The following is a 22,934-nucleotide window of genomic DNA, read 5'->3' on the forward strand; positions in this document are numbered from 1 at the left end:
TGTAAGGAAGTTGCCCCTCAGGCTCCTATTAAATCTTTCCCACCTCACCTTAAAATATTTTGAGTTACTCCTCATTGAAAGTATGTCGACGTTGATTAAGGTGTCTGTTAGAACGTGCAATGTGGTGACATTTGCCGCATTTGCAACACCCCTTGACTCAGAGGTGACCCTTAGTATCGGTGCAGTTGGGAACATTGTCTGGCTGCCAACACAAGGGTTTACAGTGAAATACTGCTCCCAGCAACCCAATAAAACAATTGTCCGTCACAGAGGGACAATTGTTACCTGTCAGCCCGGCAGCAAGTTGTGAAATATCTTCAATGGTCTTTGACACAGACCACACAGCACATTCCAGTGTGGGGAAACGGGAAAGATTTCACCACAACCTGAGTGACAACCTTTTCACACAGAGTCATAGAGTGATACAGTGTGGAAACAGGCCCTTCGGCCCAACTTGCCCATACCAGCAAACAAGTCCCATCTATACTAGTCCCACATTTGGTCCATATTCCTCCAAACCTGTCCAATCCAAGTACCTGTCTAACTGTTTCTTAAATGTTGGGATAGTCCCACTATCCTCGACTATCTTCTCACATCCTCCTCCCCCCTCCTCCACTCCCTTCCCCTCTCCCCTCCTCTTCCTCTCCCTCCCCTCCCCCCCTCCTCGCCCCTCCTCCCTCTCCCCCTCTTCTCTTCCCCCTCCATCTCCCCTCTCCCTCCTCTCCTCCACTCCTCCCCTCTCCCCACCTCTCCCCTCCACTCCATTTTCCTCCCCTCTCCTCCCGCTCGTCCCCTCCTCTCCCCTCCACTCTACTCCCCTCTCCTCCACTCTTCTCCCATCCCTTCACCTCCTCTCCTCCCCTCCTCTCTTCCCCTCCTCCCCCTCCCTTCCTCTCCCCTCTCCTCCTCCCCCCCTCTCCTCCCCTCTCTTCCCCTCCTCTCCTCCTCTCCCATCCCTTCCTCTCACCCCTCCTCTTCCCCTCCTCTCCCCCTCCTCTCCACTCTGCTCCACTCTTCCTCCCTCTCCTCTTCACCTCCTCTCCTCCCCTCCTCCCCCTCCTTCCCCCTCCCTCCCCTCTCCCCTCTCCTCTCCTTCTTCCCCTCCTCTCCTCTCCCTCCCTTCCACTACCCTCCCTTCTCCACCTCTCCCTTCTCCTCCTCCCCCCTCCTCTCCCCTCTCCTCCCCTCTCCTCCCCTCCTCTCCCATCTTTATCCCCCCCCCCTCCCTTCCCCCTCCTCCCCTCCTCCTCTCCCCTCATCTCCCCTCCCCTCTCCTCCTTTCCCCTCTACTCCCCTCCCTTCCTCCTCCCCTCTCCTCCCCTCCCCTCTCCTCCCCCTCTACTCCCCTCTCTTCCCCTCCTCTCCCACAGAAGATCTGTTAGCTGGCTGTTTTGTGGGGAGGGAGACAGAGGGATCTTTATGTGGAGAGGAAGGCTGCTTCTGGACCAGGCTGTGGCCCCTCACAAAGGCGAGAGTGTTCCCGTTGCTGTCTGCAGCAGGAGCCCGGGACCAGGGCAGGGGGAGGGAGGAACCTTCCACTATTTACTTTACCAGGGAGGCCGAGCTGCACAAACCGGCTAATTCATTCACCGGATGTTTTGAGGAAGAGGGATTGCGGGAGACGGCACAGTGTTACCAAAGCTGTGCTCCCAGGGCCACGTGTTAACCCTTTGAACAGCTGATCCCACCCCCCACCGGTTTAACACGGGTCTCCCACACAGCTCCACAACACGGAAAAACCCCACGATATACACAGGTCCCGGGCATTATACACACAACTAATAACAGGACCACGATGCAGAACTTAGGATGAGGGGGATCTCATTGAAACTCACCGAATAGTGAAAGGCCTGGATAGAGTGGATGTGGAGTGGATGTTTCCACTGGTGGGAAAGTCTAGGACCAGAGGGCACAGCCTCAGAATTAAAGGGCCTCCTCATCCTTCTTGTATTGGGGTGATCAGAACAGCATGCAATACTACAAACGCAGCCGAGCCCAAAGTCCTATCAAGTAACATTGTGGCTTCCTGACTCTTGTACTCAACGGCCAGACCAATGAAGGCAAGCCTGCCCACTTTACCATTCTATCCACCAGTGTTGCCACTTTTAGAGAGATGTGGACTTGGACTCCAAGACCCCTCTGTACATCAATGCTGTAAACGGTCCTGCCATTAGGAGAAGGCCATACGAGATATTTCTTCCCCGTGGCTATCAGGGGGTAGACTGACTTCCTTTCCCCCTTCCACCCCCTCCTCCCCAAATCTTTCCACATCCCCAATCCTTTCCACTCATCACTTTCATTTCATGTTTCATGTATCTTGAGTTTTTATGGCTGTTGGCAGATTAACTTGATTGGGGATAGACCAAAAATGCTGGAGTAACTCAGCGGGTCAGGCAGCATCTCTGGAGAGAAGGAATGGGTGACGTTTCGGGTCGAGACCCTTCTTCAGACTGATGTCAGGGGAGTGGGCGGTGCAGAGATAGAATGTAGTCGGAGACAGTAAGACTAGTGGGAGAACTGGGAAGGGGGAGGGGATGGAGAGAGAGGGAAAGCAAGGGCTACTTGAAGTTAGAGAAGTCAATGTTCATGCCGCTGGGGTGCAGGCTGCCCAAGCGAAATATGAGGTGCTGTTCCTCCAATTTGCGCTGGGCCTCACTCTGACAATGGAGGAGGCCCAGGACAGAAAGGTCAGATTGGGAATGGGAGGGGGAGTTGAAGTGCTGGACCACCGCAAGATCAGGTAGGTTAAGACGGACTGAGTGGAGGCGCGAAGATTGGGGAGGAGGGGAGTCAGTCTACCCCACGACGGAAGGGGGAGGAGTTGTACAGTTTGACAGCCACTGGATAAAATGGTGTGGAGGAACCAAAGATCTTCAACAGGGGCGTTGAGAGCAAGGGTGGGCCTTGGCAAAAGCAGGTTGGTTACTGAAACCTCCGTGGACCTCCAGTCCTCCCAAGAAGGAGCTCACAATGAGGCGCATTCACCAGGCAAAAATAAAGCTGGAAGGAGTTGGCAGGTTGCGAGCACAGCCACAGGCTGCACAGTGCGTCCATTCAAAGAGGCGAGGTTGCAAACAGGAGGTGGATGCAGGTACAGGGAGCAGTCAGCTCAACTCCTCCGTCCCCTCCCCACCTCCACCCTCGAGACGCCGTCCAGTCCCAAGGAGACAAGAGTTTCATTGTGTTATGTGCGGACAATCAGATTGTGAGGAAGGGACTGCAGATGCTGGTTTATGCTGAAGATAGACGCAAATCGCTGGAGTAACTCAGCAGGTCAGGCAGCATCTCTGGATTAGTTTAGTTTAGAGATGCAATGGGAAACAGGCCCTTCGTCCCATCGAGTCTGTGCTGACCTGCAAGCACCATCCTACACACCCGGGACAATTTACCATTTTACCAAGGCAATTAGCCTACAAACCTCCACGTCTTTGGAGTGTGTGAGGAAAGTCATGTGGTCACGGGGAGAACATACAGATTCCGTACAGACAGCACCCGTAGTACTTGTGTTCGACTTGAATGTCCTCATGTTCAAGTTCAAGTGAGTTTATTGTCATGTGTCCCTGTATAGGGCAATGAAATTCTTGCTTTGCTCCAGCACACAGAACATAGTAGGCATTTACTACAAAACAGATCAGTGTGTCCATATACCATGATATAAATATATACACACATGAATAAATAAACTGATAAAGTGCAAATAACAGATAATGGGTTATTAATAATCAGAGTTTTTTCCGGTTTAATAGCCTGATGGCTGTGGGGAAGTAGCTATTCCTGAACCTGGACGTTGCAGTCTTCAGGCTCCTGTACCTTCTACCTGAAGGTAGCAGGGAGATGAGTGTGTGGCCAGGATGGTGTGGGTCTTTGATGATACTGCCAGCCTTTTTGAGGCAGCGACTGCAATTTGAGAATTTGAGACGGAGAATCATAGTCAAAGAGTGAAACAGAGTGGAAACAGGCCCTTCGGCCCAACTTACCTACACTGGCCAACATGTCCCATCCACACTAGTCCCACTTGCCTATGTTTGCCTTCTTCCCGGCGACTGTCACTCTACTCAACAACGTACCTCGGTGACTGCCAATCACCACCCCCCCCCCCGGACACTTATTATTATTTATTCAAATCATTTGCTATGTCGCTCTTCCAGGGAGATGCTAAATGCATTTCGTTGTCTCTGTACTGTACACTGACAATGACAATTAAATTTTAATCTGAATCTGAATCTGAATTGGCCCATATCCCCCTAAACCTGTCCTATCCATGTATCTGTCTAACTGTTTCTTAACTAGTACCTAGCTCAACTACCTCCTCAGGCAGCTCGTTCCATACACCCACCACCCTTTGCATGAAAAAGTTACCCTTCATACTTCCCCCTCCCCCCCCGCAACCGCGTGTCGAGGGAACGGGACCCAATTGGTCCCACTTGGCCTAGTGTCCCTATCAAATCTTTCCCCCTTCACCTTAAACCTATATCCTCTGGTTCTCAATTCCCCACGGCAAGAGACTCTGTGAGTCCACCCGATCTATTCCTCTCCTGATTTAATACACCTCTACAAGATCACCCCTCACCCTCCTGCGCTCCAGTGAATAGAACAAGTGAAGAAAGTTTTTTGTGGTGTTGCCTTGACAGAAATAAACCAAACACAAAAATAAATGCATAGCTGCGCCTGCGGTTGCAGCTCCTAGACTGTGGAACAGCATCCATCCCCCGTCCCATCAGAACTGCCCCCTCCATCCACTCCTTTATGTCAAGACTAAAAACTTATCTATACTCCCAAGCCTTTCCTGACGTCCACTGAGCGAGGGTTATATGTATATATGTATGTAGTCTGTTTGTTTATACTATTGTTATAACCATATAACCATATAACAATTACAGCACGGAAACAGGCCATCTCGACCCTTCTAGTCCGTGCCGAACACATAATCTCCCCTAGTCCCATATACCTGCGCTCAGACCATAACCCTCCATTCCCTTCCCATCCATATAACTATCCAATTTATTTTTAAATGATAAAAACTAACCTGCCTCCACCACCTTCACTGGAAGCTCATTCCACACAGCTACCACTCTCTGAGTAAAGAAGTTCCCCCTCATGTTACCCCTAAACTTCAGTCCCTTAATTCTCATGTCATGTCCCCTTGTTTGAATCTTCCCTACTCTTCAGTGGGAAAAGCTTTTCCACGTCAACTCTGTCTATCCCTCTCATCATTTTAAAAACCTCTACCAAGTCCCCCCTTAACCTTCTGCGCTCCAAAGAATAAAGCCCTAACTTGTTCAACCTTTCTCTGTACCTTAGTTGCTGAAACCCAGGCAACATTCTAGTAAATCTAACAAATTATAACAAATGTAAAGCACTTTGGCCAACGAGAGTTGTTTTTTAAATGTGTTATGTAAATAAATGTGACTTGACTTGACTTGAATATTATTTCCAAGTGGGACGAAGACACAACTGCTCACCTTTGGGGACAAGAACAGATGTGAGCACAGAATAGGCAAGCACGTAGCTCAGGTAGAAACCCAGTGTGGTCTGATAAGGATTTAATGAAGCAGAGATATACGGCGGAAAAGGTGTGGTGAGTTATTCATTGCATTATCGTTCAATCCTGCCAGATACCATACCGAGTGTGATGTCATGGGTTGGGTGGGACACTTCTGAAGTGGCCCATTGTTCGGTGAGCGTCTTGGTTGTGTGACTCATGGCTGGTGATGGGCAAGGTGCCAACACACCTTGCCTCATAATGTCCCATGCCCTCTAATTGTGAAGGGCACACGGGCACACCTAACCCCAGGCTCCATGCTTAACGCCATAATATCGAACTCATTTCCCACCCTGTGTTTAAAAGAAACATTTAAAAGAAAGCCACTTCTCCAGTTGTGCAGGGGATGGAGGTGTAGATCGTTACAATGCAAATAAGGTGAAGATATGACTTTAAATCTCACCACGAATTTGGTTCTTACAAAAACTCCAGGTGAAAGATTGTAAAAGTGGCCGCAGCAGTTGCAGAAAGTCAGCTGGTTCCCTCATCTGCTGCAGTGGTGCAGCGGGCAGAGCCACAGACTCATAGCAGCAGCAACCCAGGTTCGATCCTGACCTCGGGTGCTGACTGTGTGGAGTTTGCATGTTCTCCCTGTGGCCGCGTGGGTTTCACCTCGGTCCTCCCACATCCCAAAGACATGCAGCACTCTAGAGGGCTGGGCTAGAAACAGGGCCTTCGGCTCTCAAAGTTTGTGTCGACTAGGACACTTGTACTATCCTACACACTAGGAACAAGTTACAAATCTTATCAAAGCCAATTAACCTACAAACCTGCATGTCTTTGGAGTGTGGGAGGAAACCGGAGCACCCGGAGAAAACCCACACAGGTCACGGGGAGAATGTTCAAACTCCGTACAGACAAGCGCCCCCAGTCAGGACCGAACCCGGGTCTCTGGCGCTGTGAGGCAGCAACTCTACCGCTGCGCCACCATACCTCCCTAAAAGACACTTGGAACAGATAAGACAGAAAAAACCTGAGTAACTCAGCGGGTGAGACAGCATCTCTGGAGAAAAGGAATTTGTGATTTTTTCGGGGTCGAGACTTTTCTTAATGGGCAGGAAAGGTTTAGCGGGATATGGGCGAATCGTGGGTGAATGGGCCAAGCGTAGATGGGGCATGTTGGTCGGCATGGGCGAGTCGGGCCGAAGGGCCTGTTTCTGCACTATAAAGCAAGGGTTCCCAACCTGGGGTAAATTTGCCCCCAGGGGGTGAATTTCGCCTACCCAGGAGGTACATTTGAGAGGCAATCACCGAGGTACAGTGTTGAGTAATGTAACAGCCGCAGGGTTGAAGCTGTTCCTGGACCTGCTGGTCCGGCAACGGAGAGACCTGTAGCGCCTCCCAGATGGTAGGGGGGTAAACAGTCTGTGGTTGGGGTGAGAGCAGTCCTTGATGATGCTGAGCACCTTTCTCAGACATCGCTTGCTTTGGACAGAGTCAATGGAGGAGAGTGAGGAACCGGTGATGCGTTGGGCAATTTTCACATACCATCTATTCATCATTAGCTGTTCATAAATAAGTGAAATAATATTGTTATGTGCTATTAAAGTTGCCTGGGGTAAATGGGACGAAAAAGGTTGGGATGTGGGAGGAAACCTGTCCACGGCTTATTTATGTAAGTCAAGTCAAGTCAAGTCAAGTTTATTTGTCATATACACATACGAGATGTGCAGTGAAATGAAAGTGGCAATGCTCGCGGAACAACAAAACAACCAAACAAATTATAAACACAATCATAACACACATATTATTTTACATAATAAATAATAGAAGGAAGAACGTTCTGTACAGTTAGTCCCTGGTGAGAAAGGCGTTTACAGTCCGAATTGCCTCTGGGAAGAAACTCCTTCTCAACCTCTCCGTTCTCACTGCATGGCAACGGAGGCGTTTGCCTGACCGTAGCGGCTGGAACAGTCCGTTGCAGGGGTGGAAGAGGTCTCTCATGATTTTGTTTGCTCTGGAGTTGCACCTCCTAATGTATAGTTCCTGCAGGGGGGTGAGTGAAGTTCCCATAGTGCGTTCGGCTGAACGCACTACTCTCTGCAGAGCCTTCTTGTCCTTGGCAGAGCAATTCCCGAACCAGATGGTAATGTTCCCGGACAAGATGCTTTCCACCGCCGCTGCGTAGAAGCACTGTAGGATCCTCGGAGACACTCTGAATTTCCTCAATTGCCTGAGGTGGTAAAGGCGCTGCCTTGCCTTACTCACCAGTGCTGAGGCGTGTGATGACCATGTCATATCCTCAGAGATGTGGACTCCCAGATATTTAAAACAGTTCACCCTATCCACAGGATCCCCATTTATACTCAATGGAGTGTACGTCCTCGGATGATGTGCCCTCCTAAAGTCCATGATCAGCTCCTTCGTTTTTTTGATGTTCAAGAGGAGGCTGTTCTCCTGGCACCAGAGTGCTAGATCAGCCACCTCCTCCCGGTAGGCCTTCTCATCGTTGTCTGAGATCAGGCCCACCACCACAGTGTCATCAGCAAACTTAATTATTGAATTGGAGCTGAACCTAGCCACACAGTCATGTGTGTACAGGGAGTACAATAGGGGGCTGAGGACGCAACCCTGGGGCGATCCTGTGCTCAGGGTGAGGGACTTTGATGTATTCCCTCCCATCTTGACTACCTGGGGCCTGGCGGTGAGAAAGTCCAGGACCCAGGCACACAGGGAGGTGTTGAGCTCCAATTCCAGTAGCTTCCCGGCCAGTCTGGTGGGGACTATCGTGTTGAAGGCTGAACTGTAGTCTATGAACAGCATCCTCACGTAGCCCCCTTTCTGGCTGTCCAGATGGGAGAGAGTGCACATATATATATATATATATATATATATATATATATATATATATTCAATGGTATATGGACACACTGATCTGTTCTGTATTCATGTTTACTAAATGAAGCAAAGCAAGAATTTCATGTACACTGACAATGACAATTAAAATTGAATCTGAAAATTGAATCTGAATCGGAAGAATTTCATTGTCCAGTCTGGGACATATAACAATAAACTCTCTTGACTCTTGTTTAAGAAGGAACTGCAGATGCTGGAAAATCGAAGGTAGACAAAAAAGCTGGAGAAACACAGCGGGTTCAGCAGCATCTATGGAGCATGATTCTTGAATCCTGAATCACTGGAGGCGAATCCCATTCCGCTTGTTCCACGAAATCGGCAGCCTGCTATTTTCGGAAAGGGGTAGGAAGGACACGGATCGATAGCATGCTGGGCCGAGGTGTGCTGTTACAAATAGCAGAGGCGCTGATCACAGTTCCCTCAGTTCAAACCGTGCGGGGGTTATTTTTAAACTTGCAACGTGAAGGTGGTCAGACAGGGGGGATAACAAACCTCTCTGGTTATATAAGCAGAAGCGATGCACGAGTGAAAGGGGTGATTGTAGGCAGCGCGGCGAGGAGTCATGTTACACCTTCGATCCATTCGCAGCAGCGGCTGGTGGGTGTTTACACAAAGGCACTTTCACCGCCCTGGGTCTGCACACACACACACACACACAACACTGACATTTCACTTTGACCCATTTAATTACAAGAGCTCCTTCCCACTTCCTTCCTTCCCTCGCCGCCGCATTTCCCCAGACCAGCGAGCGACCAGCCCGTCTCGCCAGGGTCAGCTTTGGCAAGGAGCGGCGGGCGGGCGGAGGGAGGGAGATTGCAACGTTGCAGAGGGAGGGTCATGCTGTCGGGAGGGGATCTCTCCAGCGTGGAGCTGCAACGCCCGGCGCTGCGTCCCACCCACCGCCCGACACTTGGTTCACAGTCACAGTCAGGTGTTGTGTTGTGTGAGTCGGCATCACAAGTGCCAATGCCCACGCCTGCAATTATTATTCGCAAAGACTCCGGTGGGAGCTCCACTGTGGGGACCATATGGGGAGCTCCAAGGTGGAGACCATGGGGGAGCTCCAAGGTGGAGACCATATGGGGAGCTCCAAGGTGGAGACCATGGGGGAGCTCCAAGGTGCAGACCATAGGGGAGCACTGAGCAGAGACCACGGGGGAGCTCCAAGGTGGAGACCATATGGGGAGCTCCAAGGTGGAGACCATGGGGGAGCTCCAAGGTGGAGACCATGGGGGAGCTCCAAGGTGGAGACCATGGGGGAGCACTGAGCAGAGACCATGGGGGAGCTCCAAGGTGGAGACCATATGGGGAGCTCCAAGGTGGAGACCATAGGGGAGCACTGAGCAGAGACCATGGGGGAGCTCCAAGATGGAGACCATGGGGAGCTCCAAGGTGGAGACCATAGGGGAGCACTGAGCAGAGACCACGGGGGAGCTCCAAGATGGAGACCATATGGGGAGCTCCAAGGCGGAGACCATGGCGGAGCTCCAAGGTGGAGACCATGGGGGAGCTCCAAGGTGGAGACCATGGGGGAGCTCCAAGGTGGAGACCATATGGGGAGCTCCAAGGTGGAGACCACAGGGGAGCTCCAAGGTGGAGACCACAGGGGAGCTCCAAGGTGGAGACCACAGGGGAGCTCCAAGGTGGAGACCATGGGGGAGCTCCAAGATGGAGACCATATGGGGAGCTCCAAGGTGACCATGTGAGAGCTCCACTGTGGGGACCATGTGAGAGCTCCACTGTGGGGACCATGTGGGAGCTCCAAGGTGGAGATCATGGGGGAGCTCCAAGGTGGAGACCATGGGGAAGCTCCAAGGTGGAGACCATGGGGGAGCACTGATCAGAGACCATGGGGGAGCTCCAAGATGGAGACCAAAGGGGAGCTCCAAGGTGACCATGTGAGAGCTCCACTGTGGGGACCATGTGGGAGCTCCACTGTGGGGACCATGTGGGAGCTCCAAGGTGGAGATCATGTGGGGAGCTCCAACCGGAGACCACAGGGGAGCTCTGATGTGGGGACCAAGCGGGGAGCTCCAAGGTGGGGACCACGGTGGGATCTGCGATGTCAAGTCAAGTTCATTTTATTTCTATAGCACATTTAAAACAACTCTGGTTGACCAAAGTGCTTTACATCAGTGCAGGAACTAACGTGCTACATACAGTGGTACATAGATCTAACAATACATACATAAATACACACATACAGCGCTCCCTCAGAGAACCTAAAGAAATGCTTGTGAGTAGAAATAAGTTTCTAGTCTAGACTTAAAGGAGTCTATGGAAGGGACAGTTCTGATGGGAAGAGGGATGCTGTTGCACAGTCTAGGTGCTGCAACCGCAAAGGCCCGGTCATGGAGGCCATGGGGGGAGCTTTGGCACAGAGACCGTGTGGGAGCTCCGATATTTAGACTCCATCACAGAGACAACAGGAGAGACAAGTTTACGGAAACGGATGCATGTGATGGCAGTAGCACTCTGCTATCGAGAGCCGCAACTCAGGCTTAATGCAGTGGGTGTAAAGAATTGCTCACGTAAGTGCGAGTTTACATTAGTCGCCAATTGTGTATGTTCGAGAGTGCCTGTAGTTTAGAGATACTGTGTGGAAACAGGCCCTTCGGCCCACCGATTCCATGCCAGCTATCGATCTCCCATTCGCACTAGTTCCATGTTATCTCACTTTTACATCCACTCACAACAAACTTGGGGCAATTGTACAGAGGGGACAATTAACCTACAAACCTGCATGTTTTTTAAGATGTGTCTTTTCTCCGGGTGCTCCGGTTTTGTCTCACATGCCAATGACGTACAGGTTTGTAGGTTAATTGGCTTTGGTAAAATTGTAAATTGTCCCCAGTGTGTGTAGGATAGTGCTAGTGTATGGGAATCGCTGGTCGGCGCGGACTCGCTGGGCCGAAGGGCCTGATTCCACGCTGTATCTCTAAACTAAACTAAACTAAACTAGATGTGTAGGAAGGAAACTAGATGTGTATCTTACTCCTAAGATAGACTCAAAATGCTGGAGTAACTCAATGGGCCAGGCAGCATTGCTGGAGAGAAGGAATGGGTGCCGTTTCGGGTCGAGACCCTTCTTCAGACAGAACTAAACTTGCCCGCACATTGCCATTAAACGTTGACCCCCCCTCACCCTAAAGCCATGTCCCCTGGTCTTTGACATTTCCCCGCTGGCTGTTCAGCCGACGATTTCCGCTGGTTCTGGTGGCTACACATGGCTATTTTTTCCCCTCTCGGCTCTCTCAATGCCGTCTGGGTTGGGCTGGGGAGCAGACGGCAAACACTGCAGCTTTCTTCCACGTGGAATGTTGGTGTGAATCAGACACAGACGGCATTCAGGCCGGCAACTCTTGGCTCCATCCACGTCTGGCTGCTTCACCCACCGCACCAAACCCCCAGGCTTGGAACTGGCTGTGGAAATAGCTTGAGGGGCAGAGGGTTGGGAACATCTCCCGGCTCAGCTGATGGTCCCTCTCCCCCCTCCTCCCCCCACCCTCTCCCTGAAACCTCATGTCCAGAGAGCAGAGATCAACTCAGCCAGCCTTCTGTTACCCCACCCCCACCTTTCATTTTATCCCACACACAAAAATAAGGTCATTTGCAAGTTGAATCAGTAGTAAGAAACAAAGACCCTACAGCGAGCAAGATCGTCCACTCGATGAAAAAGTCGTAGTACGGTCACGGGCAGATTCGCGGGTCATTTTCGGCCCCATTTCCGTAACCGGCTTCCGTCTCCGCACCAAAGATCCCGTAGCGGAGCAAAGATACTAGTGCGGAGACGGAAGCCGGTTACGGAAACATCCTCGTAAAAATAAAAGTTCTTTGGTAAAAATCTTCTCCTCATATTCAGAATTATAATTTATTGACTCAAAACTGTTCCCCCGCAACGTTGATTACACTGCGAGTCGGGTCAGGTCAGGTTACTGAAATGGATGAACAAAAGGCCACGTTCCGCTCCGTTGCGTACTACACATCAGCCCGTTGCATTTAGCAGGAGTGGTCTATCTTGCTCCGCTATAGGATCTTTGGTAAGAAAGGCAAATGCAACATTAGCATTTATTTAGTTTAGTATAGAGATCCAGGGCAGAAACAGGCCCTTCGGCCCACGGAGTCTGTGCTGTCCAGCGACCCTCGTACCTCATCACTATCCTACACGGTCTAGGGACAATTGCCAATTAGCCTACAGAGTTGGAGGTCTTTGGAATGTGGGAGGAAACCGGAGCACCCGGAGAAAACCCACGAGGTCACGGGGAGAACGTACAAACTCCGTACAGACAGCACCCGTGGTCAGGATTGAACCTAGGCCTGTGGCACAGCGAGGCAAAAACTCCACTGTGTCGCCCAGTGGTTTCCCATATTTTGTATTTTCTGCACTTTACTATCAATAAATAATAATAATAATAATAATAATAATAATAATAATAATAATAATAATAATAATAATAATAATAATATATTTTATTTTCATTGCACAGAGGTACAATGAGATTTGGTATGCAGCTTCCATCCGATGTAATAACTTAATTAACTAAAAATGTAGACACCTGTATATATGTACTGAACACCCATTTAATGTTAATGTGCTCCCTTATTTAGTCTCCTCTGGATTTTAATTTACTTTAGTTCAGGGATACAGCATGGAAACAGGCCCATCGACCCACCGAGTCGACGACCAGCGATCACCCTGCACACTAGTTCCATGTTATCCCATTTTCTCATCCACTCCCTACACACTAGGGGGCAATTTACAGAATACAATTAACCAACAAAAACCTGTACGTCTTTGGGATGTGGGGCAGAACTGGAGCACCCGGAGTAAACCCACACAGTCACAGGGAGAAGGTGCAAACTCCGTGCAGACAGCACCCGAGGTCAGAATCGAACTGGGGTCTCTGGAGCGGTGAGGCAGCACCACCACCTGCTGCACCACTGCTCTCTCTGTTATTCCATAGCTCCACTCATATATCTAGCTCTCCCATGTGAGGCTGACCTATTCTCTCTTTCTCTGTAACTTTGTAAGATTCAATGTCCCTGCAATATTTCACCCCAGCTGTTCAACCATCCATGCCTCGGTAATGGCAGTGAGATCAGATCCAATCACCTCCCTGTTACTAATTCACAGGGTTTGTTTTGCTTATTTGTGCAGAAACCCCCTACCTATCAATGCTATTAAATCAGTCATTGAGCCACCATGCATGGAAATAGGCCCTTCGGCCCAAACTGGCCATGCCAACCAATATGCCCAAATACACTGGTCACACTTGCCCATGTTTGGCCCATACCAAGTCTCCATGCCTTCCTGATTGACTTTACATAAAAGGTTTCCATTTCAAAGGTAGACAAAAGTGCTGGAGAAACTCAGCGGGTGCAGCAGCATCTATGGAGCGAAGGAAATAGGCAACGTTTCGGGCTGAAACCCTTCTTCAATTCAATTCAAACTGTCCCAGGACTTTGCGTTATATCTGTAGACTTACCCTTATCTGAGCTTTCCTTATCCTGCCTTCCTAGCTCAAAGTCTTAGCCTGGAGCACAGTCACACCTTCAAGTACCTATTTATCACAGTCATAGAATCATATAACGCAGGAACAAGAACTTCAGCCAAATCACCCACACCGACCAACATGCCCCATCTGCACTAGTCCCATCTGCCCACGTTTGGCCCACATCTGTCTGATGCTTTTTCTTGCTTCCAGTTCCTCCCCCTACAATCAGTCCGAAGAAGGGTCCCGACCCGAAATGTCACCTTTCCATTTTCCCCAGGGATGCTGAATCAGCCCGAACCAGCATCTGCAGTCCTTTTTATTACATTCCCGCTAAAGCTTTGCAATCCATGTACCAGTTTTGCTTCGTTTTGTTTAGAGATACAGTGGGAACAGGCCCTTCAGCCCACCAAGTCCGAGCCGACCAGCGATCACCCCGTACACTAGCACTATTTTACACACTAGGGATAATTTACAATGTATAGAAGCCAATTAACTTACATCCAGTGTGGAAACAAACCTGCACGACTTTGGAAACCGGAGCACCCGGAGAAAACCCACGTGGTCACGGGGAGAATGCACAGACATGACCCATAGTCAGGATCGAACGTGGGTCTCTGGCGCTGCACGGCAGCAACTCTATTGCTGTGCCACTGTGTCACCCTATTATGTGGCCAAATGTGGTTTGTAGGAGAAACATAGAAACATAGAAAATATGTGCAGGAGTAGGCCATTCGGCCCTTCAAGCCTGCACCGCAATTCAATATGATCATGGCTGATCATCCAACTCAGTACCCTGCACCTGCCTTCTCTCCATACCCCCTGATCCCTTTAGCCACAAGGGCCACATCTAACTCCCTCTTAAATATAGCCAATGAACTGTGGCCTCAACTACCCTCTGTGGCAGAGAATTCCACAGATTCACCACTCTCTGTGTGAAAAATGTTTTTCTCATCTCGGTTCTAAAAGATTTCCCCCTTATCCTTAAACTGTGACCCCGTGTTCTGGACTTCCCCAACATCGGAAATTTCAGATAATGTTAAATCATGCAAACTGCTTTGAAAGTGGCAGAAAATCAGCGAGCTAAGAGTTTGGGCGCTCTTTAGAATTCAGCGAGGAAATTATCAGAGCGAGGAAAGAGAGAACAAACTCAGAGACCAGACTGTAGGAGTTTCCGGAGCTGTGTGAAAAGGTAAAAGTCGGGCTGGGCCAAATGTGGGTCCCAGTGGGAAGGTGAGGGATTTTTTATAATAGGCAATAAGGAAATAACCGAGGGATCAAACAAATAGTTTTCGTCTGACTTTATGGGAAGCTAATAACCTCCCAGGGTCAGGGATGGGTTGTGGGTGCAGCAGAAATGAGGAAATAAAGGACATTGTAGCTGGACAAGTTTGTCAGTCTGGAAGCACATAAATCCCAAGGGCTTGAACTATCATGCATCGAATCATCCAGTGTGGAAACAGGCCCTTTAGCCCAACTTACCCACACTGACCAACATGCCCCATCTACACTAGTCCCACATCCCTGCATTTGGCCCATACCCCTCTATTCCTGTCCTATCCATGTACCTGTCTAACTGTTTCTTTAATAGTCCCTGCCTCAACTACCTCCTCCGGCAACTCGTTTAATACACCCACCACCCTTTGTGTGAAAATGTTCCTATTCAATCTTTTTCCCTTCACCCATGTCCTCTGGTTCTTGATTCCTCTACTCTGGGCAAGAGAGTGTGTGCATCTACCCGATCTGTTCCTCCGGTGATTTTTGTACACCTCTGTCAGATCTCCCCTCATCCTCCTGCGCCCTGAGGAATGGAGTCCCAGCCTGCTCAACCTCTCCCTATCCCAGGGGCAGTTTCATCCCAGTTGTTATCAGGCAACTGAACCATCCTATCACCAACTAGCGAGCGGCCCTGATCTACCATCTACCTCATTGGAGACCCTCAGACTATCTGTAATCAGACTTCACTGGACTTTATCTTGCGCTAAACGCTATTCCCGGTAACCTGCTTCTGTACACTGTGGACGGCTTGATTGTAATCATGTGTAGTGTGTCCGCCAACTGGATTTGTCTGATAACAGTTGGGAAGAAATTGTCCCGGAACTTGAATCAGATAACTCTTGATGCAGAGAAATCAAATAAGTATCAGAGGCCAGCTACTGTAAGTATTTAGTTTGGCTTAGTTTAGTTTAGTCTAGTTTAGTTTAGTTTAGTTTAGTTTAGTTTAGTTTAGTCTAGTTTAGTTTAGTTTAGTTTAGTTTAGTTTAGATTAGATTAGTTTAGATTAGTTTAGATTTAGTTTAGTTTAGTTTAGTTTAGTTTAGTTTAGTTTAGTTTAGTTTAGTTTAGTTTAGTTAGTTTAGTTTAGATTAGTTTAGTTTAGTTTAGTTTAGTTTAGTTTAGTTTAGATTAGTTTAGATTCGTTTAGTTTAGATTAGTTTAGATTAGTTTAGATTAGTTTAGTTTAGTTTAGTTTAGTTTAGATTAGTTTAGTTTAGATTAGTTTAGTTTAGTTTAGTTTAGATTAGATTAGTTGAGATTAGTTTAGTTTAGTTTAGTTTAGATTAGTTTAGTTCCGTTTAGTTTAGATTAGTTTAGATTAGCTTAGTTCCGTTTAGTTTAGATTAGTTTAGATTAGTTTAGATTAGATTAGTTCAGTTTAGTTTAGATTAGTTTAGATTAGATTAGATTAGTTTAGTTTAGTTTAGTTTAGTTTAGTTTAGTTTAGTTTAGTTTAGTTTATTGTCACGTGTGCTAGTAACATATTTGTGGCTGCAGGAGTCAGTACTTTAGAAGCTATCCTAAGAAATCATATGTATAAATTCATTTGCAGGATAAATGAAGCTAAATATGTGATTATTGTGGCCTTGTCAAACATAAGGTTTAGCACTACACGCTACGAATCCCAGCTGTGGAGACACTGGTATCCTTGTCTCGTTTTAGCACATGATTTTTAATTCATGTATTGTGTTTTTTTTTAATATATAATTTATGATGCTTTTATAAGTGATATACCAAGATTTTATATGTACTTCATGATATTTTTTAATATGCAATGCATTTTTATGTAATGTTGCCCCTTGTCTGGACCTCGAGTCCATAATAAAGTATCTTATTATTATTTATTATTATTATCGAGGTAAAATGTAAAGCTTCTGTTGTGTGCTAACCAGTCAGAGGAAAGACAAGACATGATTTATTCTGTAGGAACAAGGAACAAGGAAGCTCGTTTACAAAGAAGTGCTGGAGTAACTCAACGGGTCAAGCAGCATCTCGGAAAAACATGTCCAACCTGAAACGTCACTTATCCATGTTCTCCAGAGATGCTGCATGACCCATTGAGTTACTCCAGCATTTTGTCTCCCACAAGTGTCTTTTATCTTCCCCTCCCTGTGTGTCCTACAGGGGGGGGGGCACTGAGCCTGGGCAATAGACAATAGACAATAGGTGCAGGAGTAGACCATTTGGCCATTCGAGCCAGCACCGCCATTCAATGTGATCATGGCTGATCATCCCCAATCAGTACCCCGTTCCTGCCTTCTCCCCATATCCCCTGACTCCGCTATTTTTATGAGCCCTATCTAGCTCTCTCTTGAAAGTATCCAGAGAACTGGCCTCCGCCACCCTCTGAGGCAGAGAATTCCACAGACTCACAACTCTCTGTGAGAAAAAGTGTTTCCTCGATTCTGTTCTAAATGGCCGACCCCTTATTCTTAAACTGTGTGGCCCCTGGTTCTGGACTCCCCCAACATCGGGAACATGTTTCCTGCCTCTATCGTGTCCAAACCCTTAATAATCTTATATGTTTCAATGAGTTCCCCATTCAAGAAGTAAACTCCATGTAACCACCTTTGCTCCTGTTCCTGAACCATGCTTGTTAACAAAAACCCGTCAATCTCAGGTTAACGTTTAACAATTTAGCCCCAGCATCGTTCATCATTTGTGACGAGATTTACATTTCCATCAGCCTCCAGCTGTGGAACTGCTCACTCACCACTCCTAGCCCTAATGGTTAAACCCTCGTCCTCATATATATATATCTTGCTTTCTCTCTCTGTCCCTCTATCCCTCTCTCTCTCTCATTCTCTCTCTCCCTCCCCTCTCCCCCTCTCTCTTCCTTTATCTCTCTCTCTTTCCCTGTCTTCCCCTCTCTCGAAAACCAGAGGATGTATGTTTAAGATGAGAGGGGCAAGATTTAATAGGAACCTGAAGGGCAACTTTTTCACTCAAAGTGTGGTGGGGAATGGAATGAGCTGCCAGAGGAGATAGTTGAGGCGGCTACTGTAACAGTATTTATAGGACTCCACTTGGATAGAAACATGGATAGGAAAGGTTTAGTGGGATGTGGATCAAACACAGGCAAACAGGACTAGCCTAGATGGGACATCGTGGTCTGCATGGACGAGTTGGGCCGAAGGGCCTGTTTCCGTGCTGTTTAACGTTGAACCATTTTGACTCACCCTCTTTATGGTGCACAATAATATTATTATTATTAATATTATTATTATTATTATTAGTAGTAGTAGCATTATTATGATGATGATTATTATTATTATTGTTATTAATATTATTATTAGTAGTAGTATTGTTAGTATTATTATAATTTATTTATTTTCACCCAGAGAGTTGTGAACCTGTGGAATTCTCTGCCACAGGAGGCAGTGGAGGACAATTCACTGGATGTTTTCGAGAGAGAGTTAGATTCAGCTCTTAGGGTGAAAGGAATCAAGGGATATGGGGAGAAAGCAGGAACGGGGTACTGATTTTGGATGATCAGCCATGGTCATATTGAATGGCGGAACTGGCTCGTAGGGCCGAATGGTTTCTCCAGCACTTTTGTCGGCCTACTCCTGCACCTCTTTTCTATATTTCTTTGTTTCCACATCCCTCCCTCACCTACCCGCCCACTGAAAATCTCCTTGCATCTCTCCCTTTCTCAGCTCTGGCGAAGAGTGTTTAACCTGAAATGCCGACTGTTTCTCTATCCACAAACTGCCCGACCAGTGGAGTGTATCCAGCATTTTGATTGATCTGTGAGCTTAGAAACACCTTTGAGACCTCCCCTTTGCCCCATTTCGAAAGTACTGCACGCTGATTTGATTCTGAAATGCATTTGTTCACGTCGGTTAGTGTTGCTTTGTGCATCCACACAGCTAACACCAAGGCCCTATCTGTGTGTCATCAGCAGACCTGGATAAGTGGACATGGTTACCAGCTTTGCTACACATAGCAAGCAAAGAATGTTCTCCCTCCCATCCCCTTATCTTTACTCCTGCACCTACTTCCTTCTTGTGCAATAGACTTTATTAGGTTTTGGGATAGTGCGGTGTTGGTGTGTTTATGCCAATGTTTGAACACGGGCTCTGAACTACATTGACGGGGGCATTATTTTTGTTTTTGCACTATTGTTGTTTGCTTATTTGTATATTTATACTACATATATATATATATACATACATCATAGTAGATATATATATTATATCGATGTGTGTGTGTGTGTTTATAGGTAGCAAAGAATATATATGTATAATACATACAGATACAGTACGGAAACAGGCCCTTCAGTCCACCGAGTCCGCACCAACCAGCGATACCCACACACTAACACTATCCTACACACCCTAGAGACAATTTATACTATACTAAGCCAATTTACCTATATACCTGTACATCTTTGGAGTGTGGGAGGAAACTGAAGATCTCGGTGAAAATACACATAGGTCACGGGGAGAACGTGCAAACTCCAAACAGACAGCACCCGTAGTGGTGATTGAACCCGGGTATCTGGCACTGCAAGCGCTGTCAGGCAGCAACTCTACCGCTGTGCCACCTTGCAACGAACACTGTTCTATGTTCTATTAAAAGTTTTGGAAGCTTCTTTTCTCTGGTTACCTGAAGGTGTGGGTAACTTCATCACGGGGGGACTTGGGAGTCAGTGTGAGCAATGCTTAGTTGGAGCAGATCAATTGCTTTAAATTGTGATTGTAATTGCTCCAATACCCCTACCTGAGGTACAGCAGCAGGTGAACACACCTGAGATAGTCAGGTTCAGCTTCTGGATGAGGTTTATGCAGATGATTGGATATTAAAGTCTGAAGAAGGGCCCTGACCCAAAGGTTCAAGTCCAAGTTCAAGTTCAAGTTCAAGTTCAAGTGAGTTTATTGTCATGTGTCCCTGTATAGGACAATGAAATTCTTGCTTTGCTTCAGCACACAGAACATAGTAGGCATTTACTACAAAACAGATCAGTGTGTCCATATACCATAATATAAATATATACACACACATGAATAAATAAACTGATAAAGTGCAAATAACAGAAAATGGGTTATTAATAATCAGAGTTTTGTCCGAGCCAGGTTTAATAGCATGATGGCTGTGGGGAAGTAGCTATTCCTGAACCTGGTTGTTGCAATCTTCAGGCTCCTGTACCTTCTACCTGAAGGTAGCAGGGAGATGAGTGTGTGGCCAGGATGGTGTGGGTCTTTGATGATACTGCCAACCTTTTTGAGGCAGCGACTGCGATAAATCCCCTCGATGGAAGGAAGGTCAGAGCCGATGATGGACTGGGCAGTGTTTACTATTTTTTGTAGTCTTTTCCTCTCCAGGGCGCTCAAGTTGCCGAACCAAGCCACGATGCAACCGGTCAGCATGCTCTCTACTGTGCCTCACCTATCCATGTCCTCCTCAGATGCTGCCTGACCTTCTGAGTTACTCCAGCACTTTGTATCTTCCATTTTTTTTCTTTTTTCTTTTTTCTCTTATGGCAGTAAACACAAGCCTTTTATTTCAAGTATTTTCCTCATTAACTTTGAATGAAAACATTATTGCAATGAAGAAACCAGTTACTTGTACTGGTTTCTCAACGTTCCACAGTGCCATTTCCCTTGACCACTGCAACTCCCTATACACTGGCATCAGCCAATCATCCCTGTCCCGCCTGCAATTGGTCCAAAATGCCGCAGCGAGACTTCTGACGGGTACCCGTAAAAGGGACCACATCGCCCCGATCCTGGCTTCTCTCCACTGGCTCCCAGTACAGTATAGAATCAACTTCAAGCTCCCCTTATTCGTATACAAAACCCTTAATGGGCTTGCACCCCCCCACCCCTATATAAAAATCTTCTAACCCACCATTCCACCTCCAGGTCCCTCAGCTCGGCCGACTTGGGGCTACTGACTATCCCGCGGTCTAGGTTTAAGCTCAGGGGCGACCGTACCTTTGCGGTTGCAGCACCTAGACTGTGGACCAGCAGCATCCCTCTCTTCATCAGAATTGCCCCCTCCATCGACTCCTTTAAGTCACGGCTCAAAACCTATTTCTACTCCCTAGTGTTTTTGAGCCCCTCTGCCTGAGGGGGCGATGTAAACATTTTATGTATGTAGTGTTAGGTCTATGTACTGTTGTATGTATCACTTTAGTACCTGCACTAATGTGAAGTACTTTGGTCAACGTGAGTTGTTTTTAAACGTGCTATACAAATACATTTATTGTTATTATTTTATTATTATTAAGTCCACAGAATCTTTTACAATTTTTGTATTTTTTTATAAAAGTCAAACACAGCAAGTAAAATTGAGTCAGTATTAATCACTGACATTTTAACGTACTCAGTTTAACTAACTGACAGATTTAGCTGACTGTATTTCAGATCAAACACTCTTCGCCAAAGCTGAGAAAGGGAGAGATGCAAGGAGATTTTCAGTGGGCAGGTAGGTGAGGGAGGGATGTGGAAACAAAGAAGCATAGACAATAGGTGCAGGTGTAGGCCATTTGATCCTTCGAGCCAGCACCGCCATTCAATGTGATCATGGCTGATCATCCCCAATCAGTACTCCGTTCCTGCCCTCTCCCCATATCCCCTGACTCCGCTATCTTTAAGAGCCCTATCTAGCTCTCTCTTGAAAGTATCCAGAGAACCGGCCTCCACCGCCCCCTGAGGCAGAGAATTCCACAGACCCACAACTCTCTGTGAGAAAAAGTGTTTCCTCATCTCCGTTCTAAATGGGTCTCCCTTATTCTCCCTAAATCTCCCTTATTCTTAAACTGTGTGTGGCCCCTGGTTCTGGAATGAGGGGAAAGAGCAGGCAGGGTTGGCAAGGGAGACATGGGTCAAACAGAGTGGACCGGACCACCCATGATTGGAGTTGAGGAACACGGGTGCGTTGAACTAACGTGTATTGGGGAAGGGCGAGGGTTATATAAACCTGGATTTCACAAGGGTCACAGTTAATGGGGAAATGGGCAGCCCTATCTCATCTGTGACTCACCCACAGTGTTCCTGACATTTAATCCTCCTGCATTTTCACCGTGACGTTTGACTGATATCCTGGATACAGTTTATTCATTAACCCGTAGATTTGATCAACAAACAGATCATGTTTCAATCAATCAGGAGGAAGTTAGCAGTTTGTCTGCCACACTGGGCTAATGAGGGAGGATTAATCTTCCTGTCCGACTCTCGTTAGCAACCAGCTTCACTTTACTACAATATCACCCTGACCGTCGATCGATAGAGACAGAGTGCTGGATTAGCTCAGCGGGTCCGACAGCATCCTCTGGAGAAAAGGAATAGGTGACATTTCGGGTCAAGACTCGTCTTCAGAAAAGTCACCTGTCCATGTCCTCCAGAGATGCTGTCTGACCCGCTGAGTTACTCCAGCCTGTTGTGTCCATTTTTTCCCTGTCTCTTTCTCCCCCTTCCTTTTTCTCTCATCCACATCTCTATCTGATTCTCTCCATGCTTCCATCTCCCAATCTCTCTATCACCATCTGTCCCTCTCCCCCTCTCTCTTTCCATCCCCCCCCCCCCCCCCCCCCCCCCCCCCTCTCTGTCTCTCTCTCCCTCATTTAGAATCGCAATACAGCCATCCCAGGCTTTTTACAGAGATCCAGAAATCAACGTGGTCATTCTTAGGAACAAACATGCGTACGTACGTAGGACTTTTGAAACTGATAACATTGCGGAAGTTTGTTTACGGGTCAGGGTGCTCGAAACCTGTGTGCTCTTAACCTGTAGATGGTCTGTACAACCTCTGTGGGTGTA

This window comes from Leucoraja erinacea, chromosome 38 (assembly GCF_028641065.1).
Source record: "Leucoraja erinacea ecotype New England chromosome 38, Leri_hhj_1, whole genome shotgun sequence".
Lineage (NCBI taxonomy): Eukaryota > Metazoa > Chordata > Chondrichthyes > Rajiformes > Rajidae > Leucoraja > Leucoraja erinaceus.